Below are 13,951 nucleotides of genomic sequence, written 5' to 3' on the forward strand. Positions count from 1 at the left end.
GTGCGCGGACGTGCTTTCCGATCCGTGGCCCGCTTGCGAGCCGCGTCTCTGAACTCACAGTTGTGCTCGACAGTGTAGTGACCGTGAATACATCGTGCGTACAATTCGGTAGTGCGGACGTGCCGATCCGTTGGTCGCTTGCGATCTGCGTATCGAGGTCCATTTTTGTGCGCTAAAGTTTTGTAACCGCGAACCCACCCTTACCAACTGCCTTTTTCAAGGCAACCAATCGCTACGTTCAGCTTCCTGTGGCACTCACAGGCTAGCGATTTCCTAACCCTTCCCAAAAACAACAGTCTTTTTCAAGACTAGACCCCCGCTCGCGATTCTGCCTGCTGTAGCACTATACAGCCCGAGCGGGTTCCTTTCCTTTTCCCCGCCGATTGCCGTTTTCACGGCATAGGCATTCCCCCCCCCTGCTCCTTGCTGTCCTGCAGCACAGGGGGGTTACAAATCCTATCCTATCCGGGGCCTCGCCTTTCGGCGAGTTCAACAAAAGTCCCGGGGCCGCCCCCCCCGGGCAAGAAGCAAGAAGAAACATGGAAGAAAGTGCAAGTGTTTGTGACAGTGATCTTGTCGGGTTCCTCCGGGATAGGTACCCGTCAATTAGGGCCGAATATTTAGCATTTAGGGCCTCTCGTGGCAATCCCTCCCCCCCCGCGTCCGTCGCCGCGTATTTCAACCGTGCCTCGGAGGCACGCCGCGCGCCCCCCGCCGCGTTAAGTTCGAGCGCACGTTCCGACGATGCGACTCACGAAGCGCCTAGCGCTACCCCCACCCCCGCGCCCGCGTCGATTACGTCATCGCTCGTATCGTCCGTCGCGACCTCGATTGTTTCGAGTTCAGGCTCCGATACCGAATCGGAGATGGATTTCGAATCCGCGTCAAGCCCTCAGCCTGGAACTTCGGATGGGTTCCAAACCGTAACGCGCGGTAAAAAGCGTACTCGCGCCGTGGAGTCCCGGAGCTCCACGACGAAGCAGACAAAATCCGCGACCGCCTCCCGCCCGCAGGTAGTCGTGACACCGGAGTCGGACTCCGCTCGCCGCGTAACCCCGCCGCCGCGTCCCAAGCCCGCGCCCGCTCCTAAAGCAGCTGCCCCGCCCCCGCTGATTCTCCAGGAAAAAACTGCGTGGAACCGCGTTTCCCAGGCCCTTCAGGCAAATAAAATTAATTATACCCATGCGCGTAACGTCGCGCATGGGATTCAGATAAAGGTCGCAACGCCGGGCGACCATAGGGCCCTCTCAGCATACCTCCGAAAGGAGAACATAGGTTTCCACACCTATGCTCTTCAGGAGGACCGCGAGCTCCGCGTAGTGATACGCGGAGTCCCTAAAGAACTCGACATCGACTACATAAAGGAGGATCTGACCGCTCAGGCCCTCCCGATAGTTAGTGTGCACCGGATGCACAGCGGGCGGGGCAAACAGCCCTATAATATGATACTCGTGGCGTTAGAACCCACCCCGGAGGCCAAAAAGAAGATCGCATGTCTCACGACAATTTGCGGCCTATCCGGGATCTCAATCGAAGCCCCCCACAAGCGTGGCACTCCCGGGCAGTGCTACAGATGTCAGCTTTACGGCCACTCGGCTCGTAATTGCCACGCGCGCCCCCGCTGCGTAAAGTGCCTCGGCGACCACGCCACACTAGATTGCTCGCGTGTTAGGGAAACCGCGACCGAACCCCCAAGTTGTGTCCTATGCCTTAAGCAAGGGCACCCCGCGAACTACCGTGGATGTCCTAGGGCTCCGCGCAAGCGTTCAACCCTCCCAGCTCCGCGAACCGTCGGCCCAAAGACTTCGGCACCCTCAGTGCCGAAACCTGCCTTCGTGCCGGCTGCAGTTCCCACGGTTTCAGCGTGGAAAAAGCCGCTGCCGTATACGAAGGCGGGAACACAAACCGCACCCCCGCCCCCGCTCGCGACACGCCCCGCGCCTCAGCCCCTGCTCGCACCTCGCCCCGCGCCCGCGTTCCGTCCCCCGCAACCCTCTGCCGCCAACGACTTCGCGCTCGTGCGCGACTTCGTCACCGCGGTGAACTTCGACCGTCTGCGATCGTTCGCTGACGCTATCCGTAGGTCGACAACCCCCGAACAGCGGCTCGCGGCCGCGTTCGATCACATGGACGTTTATGAGTCCGTGTCGCGTACGTTATAAAATCTTTACCGGTAATCAATGGCGCAAAAAGGTAGAGAAAAACCGTATTCCCTTACGTTAGCATTCTACAATGCTAACGGACTCGCGCGGCAACGCGATCAAATTTTCGAATTCCTCCGCGATAATCTTGTAGATATTCTATTAGTGCAGGAAACCTGTCTGAAGCCCTCGCGTCGCGACCCGAAAGTCGCGAATTACGTCATGGTTAGGAATGACAGACTCACCGCCTCCAAAGGCGGGACTGCCATTTACTATAGGCGGGCCCTGCACGTTGTCCCTCTCGATACTCCCTCGCTCTCACATATCGAGGCGTCAGTGTGCCGTATCTCGCTGACGGGACACCAGCCGATCGTCATCGCATCCGTTTATCTCCCCCCGGACAAGCCCCTTCTGAGCAGTGACATCGAGTCACTGTTCGGCATGGGAGACTCCGTCATCCTGGCAGGCGATTTAAATTGCCACCACACTAGGTGGAACTGCCACAGTTCAAACATAAATGGTAGGCGTCTCGACGCGTTTATAGACGACCTTACCTTTGAAGTAGTCGGTCCCCCAACTCCAACATGTTATCCGTATAACATCGCGCTCCGTCCGAGCACTATAGACCTGGCACTGCTGAGGAACGTAACTCTGCGCTTGCGTTCCATCGAAGCAATGTCAGAGCTCGACTCGGACCACCGACCTGTCGTTATGCAGCTCGGTCGCCCCCACAACCCAGTCACTGTTACGAGGACCATGGTGGATTGGAATAAGCTGGGCACGTGCCTAGCCGACACCGCTCCGCCAATCCTCCCTTACGGCCCGGATTCGAATCTATCCCCCGAGGACACCGTCGAATCCATAAACATCATTACCGATCACATATCTTCCGCGATCATTAGATCTTCTAAAGAAGTCGATGTGGAGGACAGCTTCCACCGCATCAGACTGTCCCCCGATCTTAGGAATCTCTTAAGAGTTAGGAACGCGGCAATCCGGGCCTACGATCGTCTTCCCACGCATTCAAACCGGATTCGGATGCGTCGTCTACAACGCGAAGTCCACTCCCGCTTAAGCGACGCGCGTAACGATAATTGGCATAGTTATTTAGAACAACTCGCGCCCTCCCACCAAGCATACTGGCGACTAGCTAGGACTCTCAAATCCGAAACTATAGCCACTATGCCTCCCCTCGTACGCCCTTCAGGCCAACCACCGGCATTCGATGACGATGACAAGGCTGAGCTGCTGGCCGATGCACTGCAAGAGCAGTGCACCACCAGCACTCAACACGCGGACCCCGAACACACCGAGTTAGTCGACAGGGAGGTCGAGCGCAGAGCTTCCCTGCCGCCCTCGGACGCGTTACCCCCCATTACCACCGACGAAGTTAGAGACGCGATCCACAACCTACAACCTAGGAAGGCACCCGGCTCCGACGGCATCCACAACCGCGCGCTTAAACTCTTGCCAGTCCAACTGATAGCAATGTTGGCTACAATTTTAAATGCCGCTATGACGCACTGCATCTTTCCCGCGGTGTGGAAAGAAGCGGACGTTATCGGTATACATAAGCCGGGCAAACCGACAAACGAAACTTCTAGTTACCGTCCGATTAGTCTCCTCTCGACGATAGGAAAAATTTACGAACGGCTCCTTAGGAAACGCCTCTGGAATTTTGTTACCGCGAACAAAATTCTCATAGACGAACAGTTCGGATTCCGCTCAAAACACTCGTGCGTACAACAAGTGCACCGCCTCACGGAGCACATTCTGATAGGACTAAATAGGCGTAAACAAATCCCGACCGGCGCCCTCTTCTTCGACATCGCGAAGGCGTTCGACAAAGTCTGGCACAACGGTTTAATTTATAAACTATACAACATGGGAGTGCCAGACAGACTCGTGCTCATCATACGAGACTTCTTGTCGAACCGTTCGTTTCGATATCGAGTAGAGGGAACTCGTTCTCGTCCCCGTCAACTGACCGCCGGAGTCCCGCAAGGCTCCGCGCTCTCCCCGTTATTATTTAGTTTGTATATCAATGATATACCCCGGTCTCCGGAGACCCATCTAGCGCTCTTCGCCGATGACACGGCTATCTACTACTCGTGTAGGAAGATGTCGCTGCTTCATCGGCGACTCCAGATCGCAGTAGCCACCCTGGGACAGTGGTTCCGGAAGTGGCGAATAGACATCAACCCCACGAAAAGCGCAGCGGTGCTCTTCAAAAGGGGTCGCCCTCCGAACATCACTTCGAGCATCCCACTCCGTAGTAGGCGCGCAAACACCTCCGCCGTTAGTCCCATCACTCTCTTTGGCCAGCCCATTCCGTGGGTCTCGAAGGTCAAATATCTAGGCGTCACCCTCGACAGAGGGATGACATTCCGTCCCCATATAAAAACGGTACGCGACCGCGCCGCGTTTATTCTAGGACGACTCTATCCAATGCTTTGTAGTCGAAGCAAACTGTCCCTCCGCAATAAGGTAACTCTCTACAAAACTTGCATACGCCCCGTCATGACGTATGCAAGCGTAGTGTTCGCTCACGCAGCCCGCAACCACTTGAAATCCCTTCAGGTTATTCAATCACGATTCTGCAGGATAGCCGTCGGAGCGCCTTGGTTCCTTAGGAATGTGGATCTCCACGACGACCTGGAGCTCGACTCTCTTAGTAAGTATCTACAGTCGGCATCGCTGCGCCATTTTGAGAAGGCGGCACGACATGAGAACCCTCTCATCGTAGCCGCTGGAAATTACATACCCGACCCAGTAGACCGAATGGTAAACCGTCGACGTCGCCCAAAGCACGTCATTACGGATCCTCCTGATCCATTAACGGTGCTTTTAGGCACCACAAGCACCGGTCACCGTCCTCGTCGAACCCGTCGCTTGCGACGAAGGGCTCGACGAGCGAACTAACCCATAGACACAGCCCACTGAGTTTCTCGCCGGATCTTCTCAGTGGGTCGCGTTTCCGATCCGGTGGTAGATTCAGCGAAGCACTGCTCTTGCTAGGGTCAGTGTTAGCAACTCTCCGGTTGAGCCCCGCGAGCTCACCTACTAACGTTAGGATGAAGCTGAAATAGCCTCTCAAGGCTATCAGCATAGGTAGGGAAAAAAAAACGGTGAACGATATACGTACAATAATGCAACATGTATACAGTAATTTTACACGCAGAGACATATTACAAATATCCTTATTGATAAAGTCGGGTATTTTAACATTAGAACGTATTTAAAGTATCAAATATACAATATGCGCTCATGGAAATAGACTTTCATTTTTACATTACTATTATATAAAACAACTGAATACTGATAAAATCGTTTTGTGTCGCCACATATTCTTATCTACATGCCTTGAATTATCTGTTTATGTTTTCAAAACAATCAAACAAACATTCTTGCTGTCAATATCTAGAATTAATGGTGTTGATGACTACATGCTTTCTTTAATTGTATTTAATAAAATCAATAAGATTCTTTAAACGAATATTTTTTTATTGATTACTATAATATATGGTTCTAAAAGATAATTCAAGTTTCAAAAAATATAAGTTAATTTTTGTTTTTTTTTTGTTGCTTAGATAGATGGACAAGTTCGCGACCCATCGGTGCTAAGTGGTTACCGGAACCCATAGACATCAGCAACCTAAATGCTGTCTTGAGATATGAGCTATGACTCTCAGTTTTATAATACAATTGCTGCTTCACCTTTCAAAGCAAAACGCATTACTTTTTCACGGAACAAATTGGAAGAGTGTTGGTACGCAATCACATGAAGCCCTTTTTTACAACCATTAAAATGAAAACCGGTAAAAATGGTCTAATAATTTGTTATACGACAAGAAGCATGTTGTAATTATTATAAGCAACGCCACTGGGCAATAAATATCAATAGGAATATTATTAGAAATACAAAATTGTGGAATCAAAATAAATGTAAATATTTCTAAAGAATCATTTTACCTAACACATGTTCACGAACGTAGTTTTGATGAAACAACATCGTTTTTTTTTTTTTTTTTTAATTGCCCTTGTAGGCAGACGAGCATACGGCCCACCTGATGGTGAGTGGTTACTGTCACCCATGGACTTCAGCAATGCCAGGGGCAGAGCCAAGCCGCTGCCTACCGCTTAATACTCTCCACAAGCCTCGTTTGAAGAAGGACATGTCATAGCGCTCGGGAAACACCGTGGAGGGAAGCTCATTCCATAGCCGGACGGTACGTGGCAAAAAAGATCTCTGGAAACGCACTGTTGATGACCGCAGTGGCTCCAGGTAGTATGGACGAACTCTACTCCGGTGGCGGGCGGTGCGATGGTAAAAACGAGATGCCGGCATCATCTCGAACAATTCCTCAGAGCACTTAAAAAAACAAAACTGCAATGTTTATAAATTTCCGTAATTCGTGGAAAGGTTGAGTTTGCATGGATAGGTGCCATCATCTATCTGAGATGAAGCAGTCATGAGCTCCATGTTGAAGAGTGACAAAGCTGTGAAATAATACGATTTCAGCCAGGAAGAATTTTAAATCAGCTACAATGTCTGTTAGGTATTTATCTAAAGCGTCTCTGTTATATAGGCTTGTTTGTATGGAATATGGAATACACGAATCAAAAGGAAAGTTATAATTAAACTAGGGGCCTTCCCCCGGCTTCGCTTGGGTAGTAGCGCACCCGATGTAAAGAATTTTAGGTATTTTTTTACACATTGGGTTACATTATTTGAGTTTCAGTAGTGGTCCCTAATTTTTTTGAGAATATAATAAATGTAGCCTATGTCACCCGGGGATAGCGTAGCTTTGCAACAGTGAAAGAATTTTTTAAATCGGTTCAGTAGTTTCGGAGCCAATTCAATACAAACAAAAAAACAAATCTTTCCTCTTTTTAATATTAGACACACTCTTCAAGTTTATGTTTCCTAATCGAATGTGGAAAAAGTACTTGTATATACTATGACAATACAACGGATCTCTAAAATGTGAATCTTCTTCTCATATAAGTTCGAAAGTAAGTATAAAAAAGTCGAAATATAAGTTGATTTTATCATGTCATTCTTCCCGTGAAATTGGTCACCCGCAGAAGTACATTCACTATAGCGACGTGGCACGTTTTGATAGATTACCGTTAATAAATAAAGTTAATCGCTCCATTGAAGGTAGCCCGCCTATTTATAATTTCATATTTAAATATAATTTGATTCTGAAATTGTCTTTTACGGCTTTCAGAATAATTTGATAAAAGAAATACATAATTTACACATTAAAATATTGTAATACGCATAGCTTCAGGTAAATTGTCATCTTAAGTAACTAAGTGCCACAAATCTACATGTTTCTAACGCGAAATATGAGAAAGTGATACAAAAGAAGTGAATTTTTGACCTGTTGTCTTTAGTTACGTAGCGAGATTCTCGTTGTGATTTCTATGGAATCTCAACTCCTCTACCCAGTTCATACAAGTTGATACCGCGATTCTATCTATTGATGTTAATCCAGTTCGAAGGGTGGGACATCCGTTGTGCCCACGCGATAGGAGATTCGATCGGTTTTGGGGAGCTTACGTAACGCTTCAGCCCATTTTAGCTAAAAAATAAAAGCTACTTATGTCACGAAGGGGAATGAATACATGTGAAAACAAAAGTTAAAATCGTATCATTCAGCGATGAGTTGTTAAATTTAACTGAGCCAAGTTAATAGCCACTAACCTTTATTTTGTCTTCCATCAATTTACAAAACACGTCAGTAGTTATTGTTCAAATTTTGTGAATATCTTTTGCTTAACGCTTTTATATAGCTATTTAAAAATGGACTCCCAATATTATAAAGAAACCATTTAAGATTCATCGTCTCATATGATATTCAAATGATGTAAAACACAGAAAATAACCCTATTGATATGTAAATTTAATACGCTACGCGTTATATAGTTTAGTATATATTTAAAAAAATACATCGACTTCAACTTATGAATATATATTAAATCTACGTTATGTTTGTATATGGAATGCATTTAGGTACGAATTTATATAAAAATATTATTTTGAGATACACTAATGAGGAATGAAGCTCCTCGTTTATTAGGATCACGTACGTGCAGCTCTATGACTTAACTTAGTGTAATAGGATAAGGAGAGACTTGTTTATTTGAGGATACGATAACTAAATTATCTCATGAAATATCTTGAACGTTGATCTAAGCTATATCTCAGATTGCGACTGTTAATGATATTAAACCAATATCCACATTAAAAAGTAGTTTAAAAAAACTAACAATATACGCTTTTATAGAAAATCCAACAAAAAATAGAAAATAAATTTTAATAAATTTTAATTAAAAATAGTGTAAGAAAATGATTTTATTGTAAAAGAGCATGGGGTGCTTTTCAGGATATTGTCAAAATAACCCTTCTACTCATACTCGTATCTGTTCAGAAAATATTTATAACTGCTGATGCCATGCACCCCACGCTTTTTTTACAATAAAATCATTTTTTCTTACACTATTTTTAATTCAAATTTATTAAAATTTCTTCTCTATTTCTTAGTTGGAAAAGCGTATTTTGTTAGTTTTTGTAAACTATTATTTATTTTTCATTTTTTAGTTGAATTTCTTTGTAATATTGAATTCTCATCTGTCCTTAATAAGTACACCAAATTTCGAGTTAATCCGACGTTTTGAAGGCAGTCAAAATCATGTTCAAAGATTCCGTTACAAACATACATCAAACTACGTCTGAAGCTAATAAAAGCGTATTAAAAATAGAAAAGAAACCATTAGCGAACAGAACGAAATCTTAAGAGTTTACGCCTTATGTGTTCGGTTATCACTTTATTTAGGTTAAAAAGTGCATGTTATATTAATAAATTAAAATGTATGAAACTAACTTCGTTTTACAATACAACTGAATTATCAGGACTATACTAACCTCTCATTTTTTATTGGGCTTAATCCAAATAATCCTTTGATAACAACAGAGACTAAATGTTTCGAGATACATACGTCCCTCACTAGGGCACTTCCTATTTTCGTAAGGATTCACAATCAAACAATTACGCTTACACAACGCACACTGGTGGTAAGAGGTCTTGTGAGTACGCACGGGTAGGTACCACCACCCTGCCCATTTCTGCCATGAAGCAGTAATGCGTATCGGTTTGAAGGATGGGGCAGCCGTTGTATTGTATGAACAGAGACCTTAGAAATCATATCTCAAGGCAGATGGCGGCATTTACGTTGTAGATGTCTTTGGGGTTCAGTAACCGAAAAAAATCAGGTGGGACGCGAGCTCGCCCACGCAGCAAAAAAAAATATTTGATGGTACTCCATCAAATAATTTTTTAAGAGAAAAAGAGTAAAAGAGTTATACAGATTTATTGGACCACGATTGCCAAAAAATCTTTATTTGTTTTGAAATTCATTAACCATAACAGCGTATCGAGGTCTATCTATATAACAGGAACAGTCTATATAACAGGAAAAACCAAGCTCTAAAGCATAGGTTTAATTCCTAATATACCGCATCTAAAGCATAGGTTTAATTCATAATCTGATGTGTAAAAGGATGGCCAAGAATTTTTTCGTGGTCCAAAACAAAGCCAGTGTCATTTAAGGGCAAAATAAACGATGAGCTAAGCATCAATCATACAATATTGATTAGCCACATATGACATCAGGCTTAATGATTCGTGTCGAGATTGATGTGAAAAAGTTTACGTTATTTAATTTTTATTTAGTGAATTAAAAGTAAAAAAATATTTTATAAAAATATTAATGAATTACACATTCAAATTTTTTTCCGTATTGCGGGCTTGCTAGAGCAAAATCCCGTCACCAAAACACACGATCATGTCCAATGGCGGCAAAAGCAGTCCGTTGACGCAATACATGATCTTATTATAACTGATAGTCTCGAATCATTAGGCGCTCGGAGAGATGAGCTTTGACGCCTGACGGAACGTGGCAAAGCTGTAATTCAGGAAAATATGATAGTAATCCGGACGTAGGGGATATTTTCGATTTTCTCAGACATGCGAGATATGGATCGCAAGTGGTTTGCTTTTAGCCAGTCATTTCCAAGTGGAATTGCCAGACCTCCGCCTACGCAGTGAAACGATAGGTGGCCCATGTCGGAGTTGAATCTGCCAATATAAAACTTCCGCCTTAACGTCGGAATAGACAGCACTCACGGAGGGTTACCGAGGGCAAGCTGACGCATGTCGCACTCGTCGCCAATCTCTTTTTTTATTTTTTATTGCTTAGATGGACGGACGAGCTCACAGCCCACCTGGTGTTAAGTGGTTACTGGAGCCCATAGACATCCACAACGTTAATGCGCCACTCACCTTGAGATATAAGTTCTAAGGTCTCAAGTATAGTTACAACGGCTGCCCCACCCTTCAAACCGAAACGCATTACTGCTTCACGGCAGAAATAGGCACGGTGGTGGTACCCACCCGCGCGGACTCACAAGAGGTCCTACCACCAGTAATCTCTCCGCCGCCCTGCCCCTGCTCGTCACCAAGGTTCTTCGATTAGCGCTATCCATGGTCCGTTTAACTACTTAGTCTGGGGTGTATTGGACACTAAATCGAGGCCCAACATTATAATTCGCTCGACGATGAATACTAGTCAAACAGTAGAACGACCGGCATACTCGCGAAAATTATCCGCCCGAAAAGAGTGCTCCTCAGCACCCAGCAATACCAATGCACTTGCCTCTCTGTGGAAAACAAAATCATTAATATCAGCCTAGTATTATTATGAAAAGGCTGATTTACCTATATATATTCGTTCCATTATCTACCTTTTATCTGTGTTACGCAATTCCATTAATATTGTTTAACATCCACTCTCGTGTTGTATCGTAAACAGAACCGATATTGAGATAAGGCAAGCCCCAAAACTATTTGTCGAATATTGCGTATTTACTGAGCATCGTTTTTTCAGGACCCCGTGCTACCACGCGGGAGTTTTATGAGAAGGGTCTGTGTGAAATTTCCAAATTAAACGTCGAATCGTAAAGGTCAAGGTCCTATATCAGTTTAATGTGATTTAATATATCGTAGCATATTTTAAAAATAGGTAGGACAGTTGAATACTCACTCATAGTAGCTCACCGCTCACTCACGCTCATCAACTAGACTGTAAATATCGAATTGAACAATTAAAATTAACATCATTATTACGTAACACTTGTTTTACTTATCAAAAGACTTAGATTTAAGATTTTTGTTACCGGAGGCCATAAGTATATATTGGTTTCCGCCACCTACGTTTAGAATTTAGGTCTATGTTTCAATTGTAAAAAAATAATACTTTTCGGCAAAATAGCTAAATAAGTTCGTAATACCAACGGTAAAAATGCAGATCGGTGGTAAGTCTTTATTAAACGATGTTTTATCGTCATCGACTTCCAGTCATTCGTGACGATGTGTCAAATGTTATATTTTTTATAAAAAAAATTGTTGCCTGCGAGACGTAAACAACGGCATAGTCCCATCGCTTAATATGAAAATACCGGGCGTCTTATCCTTCAGGCCGCGAAGATTTCAAAACAACTTCAGATAATGCCGTCTACAGAGTAGTGATTACGGAGATTAATATTGCGCTCGCACGCACAGTCAAAGTGAAGGAATAACATCGTGTAATAAAAATCAAGCCCGCAAAATTATAATTTGTGTAATTACTGGTGGTAGGACCTCTTATGAGTCCACGCGGGTAGGTACCACCACTGTAACGTAATGTTACAACTGAAATTGTCTGCAAAATAAAAAGATAAAAAAAAACCTTAAAACAAAAGTATTAATGTTCAAAGCAGTTATTTTATCGACTGTACCGCTGAGGTGAGAACAATAGTTCCCACCTCCCCCCGAGACGTAGGTTCGGCTGGCGCAGACACTGCGCAGCCGCCGGCAGTCGTCACTAGACTTCCTTATTAGTCTTACGTTTGTATTCGAGTTCAGTTAAAGTTCGTTTTCAAACCTAGACGACTTACCTACAAATAATTTATTTAAAAAATATATTTAGTACAGCAATATCGTGTGCTGTTTAATATTAACACGATTAAAATAAACGGATTCGACCCCGCTTTTAGGGTGAGTTGGAAATGGCATATTATTATTTTTTAACGCATTACTTCTTTTCTATTTTTTTGCTAATTATGCACAGCTATATTTCACTTGTTTTTTTTTTGCTTTCATTTTTTATTGTGAATTTACTCCGTTCTGGTTGTCCACTACCACGATAATCTCGCCACAAGATGTGGGTACCTTGCTCGAGTTCTCGTTGGTCAACCAGATCGGAAGGTAGATAAACCAGTTCGTGAAGTTGGTCTTATCGCTTCCAGGGTTCATGCCTTGCTGCCTTTCACGCTTCTTGCTTCGCTTGATAATCTGCGTCTGTGCTGAAAAGGTCATCTCCGCACAGTAACCCGTACCCTGGTGATCTAGCCAGCCCAGGAAACCTCCAGGAGTCCAGACGTGGTGCTTCAGCGGGTCAACCCACGTCCGTTGGCTGCCGGAATTCAGGAGGGTAACCTACAGAGGGAGAGTCAGATCGGCCGTACAACCACACCCTACAAATTTGTGTGCTCAACTGCCTGTTTTTTTTTTGTAATATATATTCTTTTAACTGAGACACTAGTTTTTTTCTTTTTTTTTTTAAAGGAAAGACTAAGCAGTTGTCGCACCACCTATCCTATTTTTGCCGTGAAGTAGTAATGCGTTTCGGTTTGAAGGGTGGGGCAGCGGTTGTAACTATACTTGAGACCACGGAATAGATAAATAAGGTTGGAAAGGCCTTTGCTCTAATTTTGTATGAGAACCAGTGTCGCCGCTTCATCCCCACTATTTTAATTTCTACACATACACATACTGTGATTACAAGCATTTCGCACACAACAAAAACACCCACACATAAATCTCAGGACAGATATTCGTTCGCAAACTAGCACAAAACACCCGTAGGCATACACACTCACACACGCAAAAAGACAATAAAAATTTTCATACACACTAGTGCTTGATAAAATCGATATTCTTTATCGATAAATTATCTGATGAATGAATGGAGAAAATGAAACATGAAATAAATATTGAAAATGAAAACTATTTTACTTTTATTAATTACAAATAGTCACTGTCCCTGGAATAAAACTTATTTGTTAAGCAGTTGGCGCTTGCTATTAACTGCGAATGAATTTTTCAAAACTAAGTGTATTCTGATTTTTTTATGGTAAAATAATTTTCAGTAAAATGTTTAGAGCAAATAGTACTCGTCTTTGTCTCCAGTTTCCTCTACCTGTCACGTCAATCCATTGTTCCCTGGCGTTAGGTTCTTTAGGAAACCTAAAATTTTTAATTTACTGCATAAGTCAAATAGCATTTTACTTAGATTTTAATACGTCTTATACAATATAGTAAATACCCGTAAATGAGAGGTCTACATGTCCCTTTATATTATACCTTCACATTAATTCAATGATAATAATTCAATAATAATAATACATATTTATTTTACTCAAAATACGTCTCACTAAGAATATACTAGGTATCATTAATTAAATATAAAATAATGCAAAAATTATCCATGTCAAATGTAAATATAGTCGAGAATTCTGTCGATGATTTTATTTCACCACATGGTCACCTCACTATCGACAAACTGCAACGGCCAATCAGGGCAAAGGCCGAAATTTCAAAGATTGAAGTGTAGAGAACGCAATGCATGTAGTACATTGGAAGCTGACTTGGTCATTGCGTTCATTGGGCGAGTACACATCGCGCAATGTATGTCATTTATAA

General features: G+C 43.7%; 1 protein-coding gene and 1 long non-coding RNA gene across 2 annotated transcripts in view; both read left to right on the top strand.

Annotated features, from left to right (window-relative positions):
• The window catches only part of NGR-A21 (neuropeptide receptor A21), a 117,854-nt gene that overhangs the window by 24,414 nt on the left and 79,489 nt on the right, over positions 1 to 13,951 (top strand).
• On the top strand, positions 11,892 to 12,783 carry LOC134200824 (uncharacterized). Its single transcript, XR_009975884.1, has 2 exons — positions 11,892 to 12,244; positions 12,496 to 12,783. It is a non-coding gene; the product is annotated as an uncharacterized LOC134200824 (long non-coding RNA).

This window comes from Bombyx mori, chromosome 21 (assembly GCF_030269925.1).
Source record: "Bombyx mori chromosome 21, ASM3026992v2".
NCBI classification, from domain to species: Eukaryota; Metazoa; Arthropoda; class Insecta; order Lepidoptera; family Bombycidae; genus Bombyx; species Bombyx mori.